Source organism: Phyllopteryx taeniolatus, chromosome 3, assembly GCF_024500385.1.
Source record: "Phyllopteryx taeniolatus isolate TA_2022b chromosome 3, UOR_Ptae_1.2, whole genome shotgun sequence".
Lineage (NCBI taxonomy): Eukaryota > Metazoa > Chordata > Actinopteri > Syngnathiformes > Syngnathidae > Phyllopteryx > Phyllopteryx taeniolatus.
Window position 1 is genome coordinate 1,328,703 of NC_084504.1, and position 18,995 is coordinate 1,347,697.

The 18,995-nt window shown below is 40.6% G+C and overlaps 1 protein-coding gene and 1 long non-coding RNA gene across 4 annotated transcripts in view; both read left to right on the top strand.

Moving 5' to 3' along the window:
* Positions 1-18,995, top strand: part of LOC133474583 (Golgi-associated plant pathogenesis-related protein 1-like) — a 294,461-nt gene that overhangs the window by 125,802 nt on the left and 149,664 nt on the right. The gene's annotated exons all lie outside the window — the stretch shown is intronic.
* Positions 3,389-9,767, top strand: LOC133474559 (uncharacterized). Its single transcript, XR_009787550.1, has 3 exons — positions 3,389-3,500; positions 9,433-9,537; positions 9,618-9,767. It is a non-coding gene; the product is annotated as an uncharacterized LOC133474559 (long non-coding RNA).

Here is an 18,995-nt window from a genome sequence, read left to right on the forward strand (position 1 = left end):
TGTGCCCGGCACAAATGCTCATCTCAACCCACTTTTATATCTGTAAAGGAGAAACCCACACCATAACTTCAATTTCTTCCTTGGTGTCCAAGAACATTTGTCGTATTGCGCATGTGTATTTTTAATGATCACTTGCAACAAATGCGATGGACTTTATTTAAAATCCCCCAATACACATATTACATATTATGTACAATATTGCCAATAACCTGAATGATTGAGAATCTACACAGATATAATGAAAACAGTTACACGTGGGTCTGGTGGGTCCACCCATCCATCCATTTTGCGCCACAGGTAAGCCTATCCCTGCTGACTTTGGGTGAGAGGTGGGGCACATCCTGGATTGGTGGCCCATCAATCACAGGGCAGATACAATATGGACAGACAACAATTGACACATTTAGAGTCTTCAATTAATCGTCCTTTTTTAACGTGTAATGAAGCCAGAGTACCCAGAGAATAGCATGGGGAATACATGCAAACAGTATTGCCCGATCTCAGATTTGAACACAGAACCTCTGACTGTGGGGGGGTCACATGATGGGATCCACATGCCCCATATAAACAGAAACTACACAGCGCAGCTAATGGTGTTTATCTGTATGGTGTTTGATGATTTCTCCACAAATGCATAGACTATAAAATATGAAACAGAGCTCTAGATCAGCTGAACAGAAAAATAAAAGCAACCACAACTGCCGCTGTGGTCATCAAGTTTGTAAGATCACTTTACTTGCTACTTTACATCGTCTGGTAGGGTTGCCACCCGTGTCTTTCAAAAAACCTGTACACACTGATGACGCAACATAATGTACTACAGTCAAACGGCATGAACAAAAATGTCTTTTACATACCAAACTAATGTGACAGATTTGTCATTTTTGCCGATTGTTAAAACACACTGAATACCTTAAACATATCAAGTATTCTAATGAGAGGAAACAGCTTACCTGATTGTTTAGATACGATGCTGTATGGGCTTTGCTTGTGCTTGCTTCCTCTCCCTCTCGTACTCAACACATTGGCAGATGGAAGACATTAGAGTTGCCTTTAACATGCTTTGGCCTCACATACCAACTTACACTTTATGCATCAGTCAGATAGGCCTGTGGGATGTCATCGCAACAGGGCATTTCTTACCTTGTCTTCCATGTATATTTTTGGTTTCCATTTGCTGCAGTTATAAGTGGCATATGTTCTTTATTTAATGTCTTGAATTAATTGCATGGTATTTTTAAATATTAAATAAATTTAATCTGACCTGAAGCTCCGCTTTGACCATTGCAACTGACTCTGTTCCTCTTGTTAGACCAAACATATTCCATATAACTGAAAACTCACTCTAGATAGGCATTACTGATATGTATTGAAAAACAAAAGTAATTACTTTTAACAGCTTAGTGAATTCAGATGTCTTGCTGGACAAAAATAGACCAACAAAAGATTTTCTCTTCATATGTCGTGATGTCATGCAGTCTCAGACCGTTTGAACATCTGCTGTTTGCTGTGGTAAAGGCTTCCTCAGTGTTTGATTTGCTTTAATGCCATAAAAGTGGTATTTGCATCTTTCAGTTCACTGGCTGCACAAATGGTTGGTCACAGAGTGCACTTCACTCAAGTTATACTTCACTAATACCTGTGTCAGATTCTTGCATCTCATTGTGCATGAATGCCAGGACGCATTCAGCAATAGCACAGTAAATATTTTCTGCATCACTTGCACCACGCAGAAATGCCCAGATGATGCTTGGACAGTGATCCTGTCCAAGAGACACAAATAAAACTTTGGAGCAGGCCAACACTTTAAAGTCTTCTAAATTGCTGGCAGCAGAGAGAGCCACCCTGTATGGATATGTCCCATAATTTGCTTGTATGTTCTTTGTCGAGACTATCGGAGCACACAGATTGTGACCAAAACTGTCACATGCCTGATTTATTTTTTTTATCTTCATGTGTGGGTCCTGCAGCAGATCAAAAGTCTTTTAACATTTGAAAGAGTTGTACTAGGCCTTAGTTGCATCTCTGACAACTATCATCATTTACTTATATCAGGGCTCACTAACGTGGTGACAAAATCTTTTTGTGTTGCTACTCCAAAAAAAAAGCGCCACTTATTAGTGTGCTGCATCTAGCATTTTCTGTCGCTATTGTTATTAAATTGGTGTAATTTTGGAAATGACAGTATTAAAAAAAAAAAACTACAGCATTCAAAGGTCATATTGTAGTGTGTGACAAAACCGTAGCATTCGTGGAGAGAAGCTCGCAAGCACAGCGACGTTGTGATGATTTACCTGGATTATGGTCCGTTGGACTGGGATCTGGCGAAGTGCAGGTGGTTTAGCATTCAGTGAGACAAGTCTGTGGACAGAAGCTGTACGGCGCAGCTAATGGTGTTTATCCGTATGGTGTTTGATGATTTCTCCACAAAAGTACTTTTGACACTACTGCCCCTAAAGAAAACTACGAGGGGTGTTGACATCTATAACAAAGCGTAGGTATTTTTCGCATAGATAAAGATGCCCTTGGAAAAACTGGTATCGGTGACGACAGACGAGGCTCCTGCTATGATCGGCCAACATACATACATTGCTCACTGTAAAGGTGGCACATAGTTTCCAAAGTTTCTACATTACCATTGCATCATTCACCATCAGGCGTTATGTGTAAAAGTGATCAGCTATGAGCACGTGATGACTCCCGTCGTGAAGATCAAAAACAGAATCCGCTCCAGAGCTCAGAACATTGAAGGTGCTTTTGGAGGAGCTGTCATCTGACTATGATGACCTGTTAAGGCCTCTTTATACTCCAGTGCTCTCGCGGCCGTCAACGCCCGCATTGCATCACGTGACCGACGAATTGGCCCGCGCGGCCCCTCTGCGTCACTTGACGCGCACACGGCAAAAATAGTTGCTGCGCGTAGAATTCCGCGAAGATCATCTCTCGTTATTGGTCCGTTTTAGTCACATGCTGTGATGATGTAATCACCGTTCCTCCTGGTTCCACATAGCATCTACGCCGCCGCCTTATCAATCGATTTTGCAGCATAATTAAACGTATCATCTGGTCCATTTGTACTAGCAGACTGTTCCACGGTCTCCATTGTTGTTGTTTTGTTCCTTGTTACGGAAAGGAAAGTAAAAACGGCTAAATGGCCAAAAAATGCAGAGGAAACTCCACCCTGTGGTGTCCTAGTCAATACCAACCGTAGCGACACCCCCAACTTGGAGGAGAACTGCAGCACACTTTCAAAACAGCACGCGTGGGTTGCGCTCGAGTATAAAGGCAAACTGCGTGCGGGATAGCCGCAGTGACGTCAGCGCGGTCGCTGTCCGTGCGAGCATAAAGGAGCCTTAACTACACACAGAAATCCGATAGCTCAGCAGGGGACGAATTATGGCTCTGAAGGCGAAGACACCTTGCTGCTGGAGGACACTGAGTGGACACTTTACCTCGCATTTTCAACAGAGATTACATGAAACTGAACTGTGAGCTGCAAGGTAAAGTTAAGACTGTTGCTGATATGATAAGTGATCTAAATGTATTGAAAGCTCAGATGAACATTTTCTCTGTAAATTTACAGAGAAAAAAGGTTCTGCACTTTCCTTCTGTGCAGAAGGTGCTGAAAGACAATGCTTAATCATGTGAGACTTTTGAAAAAGTACTCTCAAGTCATAAACAGACTTGGGCAAGAGTTTTGAGACCTTTGTCAGCTTGAGCCTTGTGTGTCGTTCATTTCCAACACTTTCATGACCATGGACACCATAGACATTGCTGAGCAACTATTGGAATGTTCAGCTGGGATGCTGGACAGGTGGAGATTGAAATTGTGACATTGCCAAAGGATCTGAACCTCAAAGCCTATCAGGCTGCACCAAATCTTTGGCGTCTTGTTGACACAGAAAAGTACAGTGGTGTATGTACACCAATCTGTGTGAATTTGCCTTTTCTGACATGAACTTAAAAAAAAAACAGAACACGCCTTACTGATGGACACCTACAAGACTCACTCAGAGTTACAGTGTCAAATTACACCCCAGATTACAACACACTGGTGACAAAGACAAAGAAAAGAAACAGATAGAGATGTTCTCAGTGGCAACATGGCAGTGCCATGGTAAAATTAAATTTAAATATTGGAAAATTGTTAAAAATGCTTACAATTTGGTTACAAGTTCAAAAAGTGATTTAAAAATCTGAAAGTAGATCTTTGTATGTTACATCATTCATAATAAATTTGTACAAACATGGTGCAGCATAGTTCATGATTCGGAAACAAATTGTTGGTGGCGATGAAAATGTGACGTGACTTCCTACACTTGCAGAGATTTAAAGAAATAAAGTGTTGAGTCCTGATATCTTAAATCCTAAACTATTGTCAATAAATACAGTGAAAAGTCATTAACATGATCAATGTCTTCAATAATAATAAATATGAATAATTATTAATAATACCATATATAATTACAGGTTATTTGAGCAAATTAGTTATTTCAGAAGTGTGTATCAAAATGGTAGCCATTCGCATTAATCAGTACCAAGACGTAGCTCTCGGTTTCAAAAAGGTTGGTGACGGCTGGTCTACTGTATATCAACATCTCTGACAGTATGACCATGATAAGGTGATGTGAAGTTGTTTTCCCTTCATGTACACCAACAATTTTGGCTGACATCGGGAACATGTTGAAAAAATAAATAAATACATTAAAATAAAGGATCATCAATACAGCAATGAGCTATTTGCTTAATATTCAAACATGCAAACAAGGCGCCACCCACTACCGTTTGAGAGTACTGCAACCTGTGGACTTCCATTCATGTTTTCTTTTAACTGAAGATAAAATGCCCGTTTTGATATTTCACGAACTCTGCAGAATTATTCCAAATGTATGCCTTGATGTCTGTGTCAGTGTGTCAACGTTACAGGTGCAACTGCGAGACTTTGAGAACTTTTTGTCTTGATTTGAAGCCCGAACAACGTGAAATGTGATTGAACCATAAGCAGTTGATTTCCCAAGACTAAAGTTTAAACAATCATTCTATGTGTTTAATCTACGAGGAAGAGTACAAATTTGTGAGTATTTTTTTATTAAGATATTATTTTTACACGATTCTTATGGCTAAATTGCAGACTGAAATTTTACTCAATGGGCGTGGTCTTGTCCGGTTTCCTCCGTCCTCTTGGACACGCCTCCGGAGTATTTAACCTCTGACTCCCGCCTCTTCCTCTCTTTCGGCTCTTGTTTTTTTCCTCTGGTTTGCTCTGGGAGACCTCGGCACGGCTGCCACCCCTTCCTTTTCCGTTGTCCTCCGGCGACACCACAAGCGAGAACTCTCAACTTTACTCTCTCTCTCTCTCCCTCTCTCTCGGTCGGACTGAACGCATTAAACGTTCACGTTTTCAACTTTAGTCCATCAACACACGATGTTCGATTCTCCTTTTCGTGCACCTATTTTTGTTTCTTTCACCATTATTAGTGTTATTTTCTTTCTGTAGTTAGACCCCCTTTGTGTGTTTCCCTATAGATCCCTTATAGATGTCTTTAAATATTCTATAAAATTCCACTCCTTGTTGTGTTTTTAATTTAATCAGGAAACCTCTGTCATCTAGGACTCGTATTTCATAAAATGTAGCCACCTTTAGATTGTGAGACTGATAAAAGGTTTGTCGTCGCTTTTCCCTAAATTGTATACGTATAAAAAGTGATGTGGTGCCCTCTACGAGACAAAATAGCTAACGTTAAGCATTAAATCACACTAAACCAGAAGCAACGCAGGCGTCTCTGCTTTAATTAATTTATTTCTTGAATAAATAAAGTTTTATCCAAATGCCAATCTACGCTACAGAGGCTCCAAGCTGTTTAATAACAAGTCCAGTTGAAGTTTACTGTTAAGCTAAACATAAAACAATTATTAATTAAACGTTTTTTTTAAATCAGCATAGTTTAGCCTTTCATCCACTAGCTTAATGCTAATGCTAATACATAATGAGAAACACCATATATATCATCCATCCATTTTCTATACCTCTTTCATATACGTTGTGCATATTTAGCCCTTTATGCAACAAATATTTGAACACAAAAGGTGCAGCAACACATAAGACAACAGTACTAACAGTACTCACAGTCATATAATCTTATCCTCGGTGAAGAGCTGAGATGAGCTGATAGCCTCTATGAACAGTATGTCCGTCTGTCTGTCTTACACTGCTTTCAGGTGGCCAAGGCCGGCACACCAGAAGGAGCAGCAAAATGGCTACTCAATTGCTGCAATTGACAAAAACTGTTTAATTATTTTTGTTAGTAATGCATGTTTTTATAAGGTACATTATTATAGAATGCTCTTTTTCTCATTAAATAATATATGACAAAATTGTGTTCTTTTTTTGGGAGGCTGGAACAGATTAATGCCATTTCCATTCAATTTAATAGGGTGAGATATTTTGAGATATGAGTGATTTGAGATACGAGCGTCGTCGTACAAACTAATTCAACTCATATCCCAAGGCACCACTGTATTATAAATCAACATGGCCCATCAAAAACTGCCACATTCCATGTCCCTGGAGAATTTAAACATTTTCCAGAACAGGCTACAAAAGGACAACCCTGGTAAAACCAGGACCGGCGGCAAAGCTGTCACCCGGGTGGTTGCCATGTGGCTTTCTCACTTTGGAACAGACAGCTGTCAGCTCCTGTGTAATCCCGCTGCTTTGGACCAAGTAACCTGTTGACAACTAGACAACACAGCCTGTGGCACACAAGACTGATATAATTTCTGCAAACATGATGCTTGTTGAGACTCAAGATAACATTCTTCAAATGATTGATTGATTTAGTTCCTATGACTGCTTCACCAAGAACAATTACTTGCTGCATGTGTATCGTAAATATCGGTTATTGTTATAAAAATAATGGCAAGATATACTGTGGTGACTTTTACAACCAATTCCGTTTTTTCGTATATCTTCATAAGGTGACGCGTTTTAATTTTCACAGTGCTCATTGCCTTTTCTGCCGCTGACTGACCAGTAAATGTTTTTTTTTCTTCTTTAGTTTAAACAACGTGATAATAGAAAGGCATTGTTCACAACAACACAGAACCACAGAGCCATGTGTTGAGTGACACCGATCAGGTGTGTGTTGTCCAGCCTGTAATGTGTTTGTATGGTGAGGGGGTAGGACGGGGGGTTCCTGGGGAAACAAGGTCATTCCCTGTGTTGATGTAGCAGTCACAATCTCTCCTCTGGGGCCAGCAGTGATACACATCGGCTTGGATTACTCTGTATAGAATTCTTAGAGGCCCTCAAGAATTACTGCTTAACTGCTGAGTTGCATTTATGCACTTGTTTGATGCTATTACACTTAACAGAAATTCAATTGTATTTTACCCTACATGCTAGAGGGTGAAAAAAAATCTCTTTATCTATTTTAACAAATTTGATAGAGTTGGAGTCACATGTCAAGGAATTATCTCTGGTCTGTTTTAGGCCCAATACACACGAAGATTTTGCCAATCTTAAAAGTTTTTTTCATCTGTGACAAACACCACACATGAAGATGAAGTTTTGGTCGTATTGCATCCTGTGTGCTCTGATAATTTCATATTTAAGATTGTTAGCCCCGACCCGTCTCAGACCCGTCAGGGCAGAAAACCTTAATTTTTAAGTGTTCAGTATTTATTACCAAAAATCGTTATGTGCATGGGGAAAGATAGCTACTCCAGAGTCATGACTCATGGAACGGAATCTAGCCAATAAAACAAGCCCCCTGACTGAGGAACAACAAAATGGCCGTAAATGAAAAGAAACAAACATGTCCTAGCCCATGACATTTTTTTTTATTAGTTATTTTTGGATAAAAGTGTGTTCCCCAAAAGGTAGGAAGTATTTTCCAAAGCAAGCCTGTTTTGGCGACATACCATTCTACAACATTCCTGCCTTCAATCTCTCCGGAAACACATCGGCACAACATGTTTGCTCTTCATTTTTGTTAGATCACATGTGATCATGTGAGGTTTTCTGCCTTGGAGGACTTGTGTCTATGTGTGATGTGTTCTTCGTTGACATTATCGGAGGACACCACACATAGTATGACCAAAACTGTTAAATGCCTGATTTCTTTTTTATCTTCATGTGTGAGGTCTGTAACATATAAACAGTCTTAAATATCATTATATGTGAGCCAGGCCTTACTCTCTGTAAAAACTTGCTTTTTCAAAACCTAATCTGTCATACATATATTATTTTCGCAATCTAATGACCAGGTTCAAAATTGGGCCAGAGCTTTTCCTTGTAAGCACTCACTAGATGGAGTTACTATATCCATCCATCCATCCATTTTCTGAGCCGCTTCTCCTCACTAGGGTCGCGGGCGTGCTGGAGCCTATCCCAGCTATCATTGGGCAGGAGGCGGGGTACACCCTGAACTGGTTGGAGTTACTATGTATTACATTTAATGAAAATGCTTTGAAGAATTATTTATTGATTTTTTTCCACATTAGTAGTCTGGTCCTGTTGTTTAGCGCTGTAAGAACCTGACACAGCAGATGGCTTTCTTCACATTGTTATATTTGATAGAAAGTAGTTTGGGATTAATAAATGTTTTCACTTTCTAATTAAACTACTACATTGCAAGATCCACACTAGTGTCCCTGGGTGCCACCGAATGTTTAGAAGCATCTTACGTTCAGTACAGCTACTTTAAATCATGCCTGCAAATGCTAACTTTCACATCATCTGGATGATGATTGATAAAATAATTTTAGACTGGCTACAAACCTACATTTTAAAGCATGATATGCCTTGAAAAGTCTTAAAAATTACACAAAGCATTGTGCAAGGGTTATTTTAAGTCATGTGATGTTACCAATGTTTATATTTATACGTGGCGGTGGAGTTCCCAGCTTAAAGGTTTTTCAAGTTACAATCCGTCGCTTAGTTGATTTTTTTGCTTTGTGTTACAAGCCCAAATTTAAGTTTTGCGTGAGGTTCAGACACGCCGCCGCTTGAGGAAAAAAAATTCCCTTCCGAGAATTCCAAGATTTACAAATTAGAGGTGGTAACTTCCTTCAATACTAAAAAGTAAGAACAGCAATCCTAAAAAGATTCTCAACACACGTGAATACTTTAGAACTACCCATTTTTGTTCAGAAAATAGAGGAACTACTCCCACAAAACAAAAACAAAACTCGTTGCACAGGGAAAATGGGAAAACGACCTCTCAGTGATACATTCTCAATAACCAAAAAAAAACCAACTGTAATTTACAGCTAATCCAGTTCAAAGTACTCCATAGATCACACATTACGCAGTATAGTATGCATAAAATGGGCTATTCTGTCATGAGCTGTGCCCTGCAGTACTGTTGTTGGAGCTTGGGTGGCGCTTTGCGCCCTCTCACCCTCTTTCTCCCCTCTCTCTCTTTCCAGCACTTCTTTGGCCGCGGACCTGACACCAATCAGCCCTTGTTACCACCTGCACTTAAGCCTGCCTGACTCCGGAAATCCTCGCCAGTGTATTGAAGTTCTGGAAGGGTACAACTGCTTCCCAGTTACAAGTAAGCTATATAATTCCTTGTCATCTTTCTGACCTCCGTGTTTCTCCTTGTCCTCAGTGTTCCCTCCGTGTTCCTCGCCAAGTGGATTTCTGCCACCACCCCACCAAGCCAGCCCCGTGTCCTCGTCACCCCCTGCCACACGTTCTCTGCCTCAACAACCCGCCAGCACATTCCAAGGACCCTCTCCCTTCCCCTTTTTTCAATAAACTTTTCATCACTACCGCTCAGCCTGCTCTTGGGTCCAGTCTAATTCAACTCGTGACATATTCTAAATTAAACATATGTACCCATTGTACTGAAAACTCTCAAGACACTTATTTTCACGCACTTTGGAATTGTACGTATTAACAGTGCTTTTGGTCACTAGTTACGCAGAATCTCTCTTCTGTTTTGAACTATAGGATTCCAGTTTCTCCTAATCTTTGTCTGTTGGGTGATTTAAAAGGTATAGATCTTCAAAATAAACATGCTCAACCAATACTTGTAATTCTAGCAATCAGTAAAAAAAACAATATTGTTAAACTGGAAAGATAAACAAGCTATCAACTTTAACCAGTGGCAAAATCTTGTCATCCAGTATATAACGCTAGAAAATATTTCTGCTAAACATAATAACCAAATGGATAATTTTAAGAAAATGGGTGGGAAAGGACTGTCCCCCTTTTCTCTTGGTCTTCCAGCCGGTCAGGCCGCAGGAGTCTGGCCTCTTATTTTACACACTCTGCACATTTTTACGACTCACACTGTATATATTTCGCACATTGGGCACATTCACATCTCATTCAGGGTCCCCTGGGGGATTGGCACGAGGCATGATGAGGCAGATGCCGGGCTGGGTACTGGCACGACTATGTATGTCTCCGGTCTGGTCACCCACCCTTCTCTGTCTTGCCATTCCTCCACTCCGGCCTGCTCTCTGGCCCACCATGCCTTTCCCCCACAGATTTTTAATGCACCAGATACATTTGGGGAGCTGGTTTGCCTGGGTAGGGGTGGTTGGGTGGTGGGGGGTATTATTTGGGGGGGTCCGATACCATGGGACTGATCGGGGCAGCTCGGTTGGGCTAGGGGACCGCCCTGGGTCCTGCGGAGTGGATGGTGTCCCCCTGGCTGGGTCCCCAGCGGGATAGGCTCGCTGGCTTGGCCCCCACCCCTCTCTTTCCGGGTGAAGGGGGCTGGGCCCACCCTTCTTCAATGTGCCGGCTCAGCAACTCAGTACACCAGTTGACTAACATGAAATGGTGTTCATTCACTAAGTTCCATAGACATGCTATAGGCTTTAATTGCTTGCACTGGGACCACTAATAATAACACAGGTTATATTGAGATATCAACTCACAGGCTCTTACAGGTGTTTAGACACTATAAAAGCATTACACCGCACCACTCATCAGTAGCACTGCCTTGCTCATTTTCCATATAATTTCCTGTCCTTTTCTGTCCTCTCTCATCTCATTCTATTGGTTAGTTGTTGCATGTCCTCATCGGGTGTCCTCCCCCATCCACAAATAAGAACACGATTTGACTGTTGTAACGTTACTTCTGGTCAAATATCTAGACTGTCTAACTACTGTTCTGCTGGGGTTCACTTGTCCGTTCTGTCCTTCTGTCTGTCCCCTAAAACCCTTTTTCTGTCCGGCTGGATTTTCAATAAACATCAGAATAATTAAATAATTTTAAAAATAAGCAGAGGGAGTATTTCAAACTTCCCTGCTGCCCAGTAAAATGTTCCAGAAGAAAAGGCATACAGATCCACCATTCTGCATGGCCATGCAGCTGAACAGAACAGATTAAAAAAAATTGAGAGCAGCAGTCAGTGATGCACTTTTAGCCATTTATTGAATGGGACAAACAGTCAAACACACAACTCTAAAACAAAAAGGCATTTGCAAGGAGCATGGAGTAGATGCTAACAAAGAATTTATCGCTTGGTAAACTGTCAAACAGACTGACTCTGGCTCCTACTCACTAGTCCAAGCCCCTTAAAGACAGACACTTGAAAGTGTGTGTCTTTCAGTTAAAAGGGAGAGTTAGCAGTTTTAAAAACGGCTTGCAAGGTTTGAATCTAGCCTTATTTCCCTAATCCCTCACGTGCACGTAAGTGAGGGGCTTGGCGATGAGTCACACCTTTTTGGTCACACCTGCTCTCTGTGATTGGTTCTTTTTCCTCAGGCATAGTAGTTTCTTAAAAATCAAATTAGAGGTATAAGATATATTTTTTTTCATTTTACTAATGTACTACTGTCAAGTTTATACAGACATGCCTGTGAATGTTCTCTTTCATTCAGGTCATTTCATTCTCAGGGCATTAATCGATCGCAACTAGACTGCTCTGGTTGTCTTAGCCTGTCTTATACAGACAGTTTTATCAATATGACAAAAAGTGAATTTTTCCTGACAATTCGTAGCTCCCTTTAATTACACTTTGTAAAACCAGTAATTTCTGTACATTATCTTTTATTAGGTATTGTTAAGGTTTTTATTTTCATTTTACAATATAGTGCTACCAGCGTGAGAAAAACTGTGGCTACCGCTAATGCGAGTTCATTAACGTGAGGAGAGCGGAGCAGAGGAGAGGAGCAAACATGGTTAGTATGCCTAATAACCCTGAAATTGTAGACCATCCAAGCTCATTTATGTCAGCAGTATGGGAGCATTTTGCTACCCAGTTGAGAACAGATGTGGAAATCACCTATCCGACAAGACCCAGACTGCTGTAAGTGCTGAAAAACATTACCCCAAGTCACGGGCAACACGTTCCACGTTACTGTATTTTCAAAGGCACCATCTCAAAATTAATTTAAGTGGTGCACAGATGAAAACACAAATGTCAGTTTAGTCTGAAAAAAATATTTATTATCTTAAAAATTATATTTTAATTATAAATATAAATGAATGTGAAAAGTATCATTTCATCCATCCATCCATTCATTGTTACCCTATTCAGGGCAACGGGGTGCTGGAGCCTATCCCAGCTTACTTCAGGAGAAAGGTTTAAGGTGGACTACACCACAAACTGGTCGCCAGTCACAGACCACATACAGAGACAGACAACCATTCAGACTCACATTTACACCGTTACTGAGTGGGAAATGAACCCACACTGCATATATATATAAATAAATATATATATATATATATATATATATATCTCACCGGTTATTGTCATGAACATGCGTGCATGCACATGAAATTTGTTCTTTTAATTAAATTTGTACAATTAACCTACCAATGAATGTGAATGTGAATGTCGAGTTTTTTCTGGTGGCACGGTGAAAACTGGTTAGCACATCTGCCTCTCAGCTCTGAGGACCGGGGTTCAATCCCTGGGCCCGCCTGTGTGGAGTTTGCATGTTCTCCCCGTGCTTGCGTGGGTTTTCTCCGGGCACTCCGGTTTCCTCCCACATCCCAAAAACATGCATGGTAGGTTAATTGTAGACCCTAATTGCCCGTAGGTGGGAATGTGAGTGCAAATGGTTGTTTGTTTATATGTGCCCTGTGATTGGCTGGCAACCAGTTCAGGGTGTACCCCGCCTCCTGCCCGATGATCCAGCACTCCCGCGACCCTTGTGAGGATAAGCGGCTCAGTAAATGGATGGATGGAGTGTTTTCTTATTTCACTATATTATATTACAGAGGTTATTTATTTATTGGTTTTTAATTGTTTTTTTTGTTAAATTTCTTACATGAAATATCATCTGTACATTCAGTAAAGGTTGGATTCATCAATTTCCAGTGTTACCAAGAAAAAATGGGATTTCTTTTTTTAACAAATTGACAAGTTGAGTAGCATTGTAGTGTATTGTGTTTGATCTTGATCTGGATTAACAAAAGACAATACTTAAAGACTAAATTGCTGGCTCATTGTCTTATTCTTGTTTAAAAACTTGTAATCCAACTCTTACAGTATTGGTTTTTAGAGTGTCTAAACTTATTTTTCCATTGATCCTATCCTTTAAGAAGTGCATGCTTCACAGATCTTCTCTTTTGAATATGTGACAAAACAGGATTGAAGTCTAATCCTCTTGAATGTTTGTGACTGATTGAGTCGTGCTGTAAAGAGATACAAGGAGAGAGAGGATGTTAGAGACACAGAGGGTTCAGAGATGTGGCGATAGAAAGAAAGAGACTGCTTTTTGCTGCTCAGTAATGAGAGCCAGTAATAAAGTGGATATATTCATGGACAAGTGAAGCCAGCAATTAAGGACAGGGGTAGCTAGTTTCAGATGCTCACTTTGGATCTTTTAAAGCTACAGTAAATACAGGCGTTTCTATAAATCTGAACAGTGAGTTATTCCAAACGAAATCCGCTCTCACTAATGAGGCTGCTGTGATATTTCTACACAAGTAGCTTTGTGGTGGTACCCCAGTAGGCAGTCATTTCTCTTGTTGAAATGTTTTAATCAGGCTGAAGGAGCTGGGATTATGATATAACAGTATTGGTGGAGACTCATCTTCCTCTGTTTCCCACATCAGGATAGTACTGTTTGATCTGCTCTGGAATATACAAAGCTGTGACTGTCTTAATTAGGTAAGTGGAGGTCGACAATATATCTTACATAGCCAGTTGCTCGAGTTGACATGTCAAGGAGTGATGTACACTGTTCCAATTAACAATGCACCAAAAAAATACAAATAAAAAAATAAAATGAAACCTTATTGCTACATCCAAAGATAAAGATAATAAGACAAAGACAACGTTCGAACAGATCATGTCAGGAAACAAATCATTATAAATTCTAGAACTGTTCACGAATAGGTGGTGACTGGAATTAGGATTTGAATGGGCGTGGAAAAGTGACCAACGAATGAGAGGGATCTGGTTAAAGTAAGCCATTTTAAACTAAAAAGGGAAACTTTTACGGACGGAGAAGCGGTTGCCAAAACACGCCAGCCAAAACCCATCAGCGTACTCTCTTTGTGGTTCAGTAGACAGTTTTTAAATGATCAGATAAGAGATTTCAATTGTTTGGACAATTACGCCTTTCTTTCGGACTAGTACAGGATTAACGATTCGATTCTGATTTGGAAGTCCTTCATTCCCGTCAATTCGACTAGTGAATGGGGATTTAGAGGGCAAGTCTGAGCCCTAGTAAATTCAAATGCAGCGTTTTGCTATTTGCAAAATATTCCCTCACTTGTAAATTGATGTTGCGCTTGATCGACGGGTTGCAGCTTTTGGAGTTAGAGCACTGGTACATTGTTTCATACAATCTGCTGTGACTTGATCATGTCTTAACATCCACACACACTCCTTTAAAAATGGGTCAGACAGACAACAGTAAGCTTTGTGAGGCAGTAATCACTGAGTTACAGTCATCTCACTGCCCAGTACCAAACAACAGCTTGACTCACAATATTGTTAATGTGTTTGTTTAGGGGGTAGAGGGTGCTCACTTGGCAGTGAACCATCTCCAATGAGCTGTTTAAGATATGTGAATGCACTAAGACTAGGAATGGAAGAAAGAAGTTTGGTCTAAGTTGCGGGGGAGGCTCATGGCTAAAACAGAGTCTGTTTCCTCTATTTCCACTGGATGGAGAATTTCTCTATGGCCTTGAGTGGAAGTGGTAATTAGCCATTATTTGCATTGCCACAGAAATGTATCCAATTACAACCATTTAAGTGTCTATTTTTGACAAGCACTGGCTAAGTGGGTGTTATTGTCTGTTCCTTTATGGGCAGGGCAATAATAAATGAATGCCAAATGGAGCCCTGAGTTACGTAATATACTGTATGCCATTTTGTGTGTGTGCGTGTATGTGTGTGTACGCCCATGCATGTTTGTGTGTGGTTGTGGGTTGTGTGAGAAAGAACCTATAGTTTGACAAGGGAATGTTTTATATTAGGTCACGTTTACAGAAGGTGGTTAGACTCCATGCAAGAAATCTTTTTTTCAGTGGGGGGAAGCAGAGATAATGTAGACATTGCATTGTCTTACTGTGTTTTGCTTGCTGGAATTATTCATACATACTGGAGGATCAAATTTATACTGTGTGTATTTCAGAGGTCGGGCATGGGATATACACATGTAGGCCGTAGAAAAAGAAAGAGATGCCAGGTTCCAAAGTTGGTTCAGATCCCTCTGTGTGCTGTTTGTGGGTTTTCTCCAGGTCCCTCGGCTTCCTCCAAAAACCTTTTTATTTTGAAAAAAAAAAAGAATAAATAAAAAAAATTGATAGGTACTGTAACTAGGCGGCACGGTGGACGACTGGTTGGCACATCTGCCTCTGAGGATTGAGTTCAAATCCGGCCCCACCTGTGTGGAGTTTGCATGTTCTCTCCGTGCCTGCGTGGGTTTTGTCCGGGTACTCCAGTTTCCTCCCACATTCCAAAAACATGCATGGAGGGTTGATGAAAAACTCAAATTTGAGCATAGGTATGAATGTGAGTTTGAATGGTTGTTTGTTTCTATGTACCCTGCGATTGGCTGGCGACCAGTTCAGGGTGTATCCCGCCTCTCACCGAGAGTTAGCTGGGATAGGCTCCAGCACGCCCGTGACCCTAAGTGAAGATAAGCGGTATGGAAAATGGATGGATGGATAGTACTGTAACTAATGACAAATTGCTTGAAGCAAGAACAAAGAAGTGCATTCTAAAGCCGTATAGGAAGGAAGGAAGGAAGGAAGGAAAGAAGGAAGAAAAAGGAAGGAAGGAAGGAAGGAAGAAAGGAAGAAAGAAAGAAAGAAAGAAAGAAAGAAAGAAAGAAAAAGGAAGGAAGGGAGGAAGGAAGGAAGGAAGGAAGGAAGGAAGGAAGGAACGAAAAGATGCCTAACGGGAAACCTGCAAATGTAGTAATGAAAACATTTGTTTGCGTGTACCTACTCGACACACCGTAGAGCGAGATGTCCACTGACGAAAGGGTTGCCAGTTAGAATCCCAGCTCCGCTATGTGCTGTCGAAGTTTCCTTGGGTAAGACACTAAACCCTAACTTGCCTCCAGGTCGGCATTGTACATGAGAAACTGTTCTCAACTGCCTTACCTGGTTAAACAAAGAATAAACCAAAAATAAAAAATAAAAAAAACATGCAAACACGGAGAGAACGGCAAACTCTACATAGGAAAGCGGAAGCCCGAATTCAAACATACAATCTCTGAAATGTGAGACAGACGTGCTCAGCAGTCATCCACCGTGCCGCCCCAAAATAATTTGGCTATTTCAATTCCACTGTGTGCAGAACACGAGTCAGTTTTATTTGGGACATGGCTGATCTGTCTACTATGTTACTTACACAGAATCCATGCCTAAAACCATGGTCATTTTGTTTTGAAACGGAGATAACTTGGTTATTTTGTATTTTATTTATTGTTTTTATTGCATTTTATATTCAGAGTTTGTCCTAAAATAAGTTTTCCATGGGAAATCATATTAATGAATTGCCAATGTTAAATTGTAACCACAGTGTAAGTAAGTAAGTAAGTAACCATAGTGTAAGCCAGGTCTCACTATAGGAGCATGTCCCTCTGCATGTTGTTCTTATGTCACGAGCATTATCCTCACCATGACTGAGGACACCGCCAATGCAGATTATTGACTTCCGCCTTGTTGCTGTTGTTCCTTTCTTTAGATCCAATGACATGCTTCAATCATTCGAGATTACCAGAGTGAATGTGAAAATAAATAATAAGTGATCGAAAATCTAATCCTGCCTCACAAAAAGACGTCTCTATCTTGCACTGCAACTTTTTTGTACTTCCTTAATCCTTTGAAAACTGTAATCTCCACCTGGCAGCTGGAAGGAAGTAAATTCCTTAATCTCTGTCTCTCTTGCTCTCTGTCTCTGATCTAGGGTTTTGTTTTACTCCTTAAGTGATGCAAGGTGAGTGTGTGTGAGTGAAACTGAGTTGTTGTCTCAGAGGACCGTGCTGAGGCAGAGGCAGTGTTTGTGCTCTCTGCAGCCGGTGGCATTAAGTGTCAAGGTTGCTACATAATGCAACCTGCTCCTGAGCCTCTTGAGAGTTACACCCTAGTGGCTTCACTCAGAGGCTGATGCCATAGATACTGAAAATGCCAACATCATCTGCGCTGCCATCATAGTAACCACACAGAGCTGACACTGCTGTTCCCATACCAACATTGCCTTCTAAAATTCTACAATATACTGTATACGTTTATGTAAATTATTTGAGTAAAACGCTTAACCCTATTTCAGTATGACTATTACACATAATTGAATTAACACATTAAAATATTTTTTTAACTGTGTTACATTTTTGTGTAATATGATTAAACAAATATACTGTACAGTGCACTCATATTCCATTTTCTAAATCTCTACCCTTGACTTAAATTGTCTCTTAGCACGAGGGGCAGTCAAAAAGTAATGAGCCAAAATTTCCTCAAGCTCTATTTACTGCAATAGAAAGGGAACATACACTTAGAAATTAAGGACAAGGACATGTATGCCAGCCTTGTAAAATTCAGGAGGTGGCGTTTTTCTTTTTTTCTTTTTTTTTTTTTTTTTTTACAGCTTGCTTAACTTGTTCATCATCAGAGAAGTGTTGACCCCTGACTCCTTCTTTTAATTAGGGATGGGTAAAAATATCGATTCAGCATCCATCCATTTTCTGAGCAGCTTCTCCTCACTAGGGTCGCGGTCGTGCTGGAGCCTATCCCGGCAGGGTGCACCCTCAACTGGTTGCCAGGCAATCGCAGGGCACATACAAACAAACAACCATTCGCACTCACATTCACACCTACGGGCAATTTAGAGTTGTCAATTAACCTACCATGCATGTTTTTGGGATGTGGGAGGAAACCGGAGTGCCCGGAGAAAACCCACGCAGGCACGGGGAAAACATCGAAACTCCACACAGGCGGGGCCGGGGATTGAACCCCGGTCCTCAGAACTGTGAGGCAGACGCTCTAACCAGTCGTCCACCATGACACATCAATTCAGCAATGCAATGCAATTCTTCCTCCTGCAATTTAATATTGATTCAGCAAATCTGCTGAATTGATTCACCTCCTGGCCATTGTGAGGCACCGTGCGTTTACGTCCCATTGTATAGACGGAAGCCAAACAAAATGGCTACTCAAGCAAACAGCAGCTGCAGCAGTGTGAAGCAAGCGACTTCTACTTTTAAATCTGACGTTTGGGGTCATTTTGGATACCACTGTAAATCCAAAACACAGAAATAAACAAAAAGACACTCCAACCACGATACGCAATTCCAACACACGCCAGAAGTTGCCATTCTGGAACTGTACACGGAGACATAACGGACACCCTGTAAATAATCATACTAACCCTAATAAGTAAAGACGTATTTATTAAGTATTCATGCACTTTTTCAATACAGAGCTGTCATTATGTTTTAACTTTTGTCCTCTATGTGAACAAATAAGTTATTATTGTACATTTTGTAATTACAATTTCAAAGAGGAAATAGACAATTACATTTTTTATGCACTTTACCTTTTCAGTGTTTATAC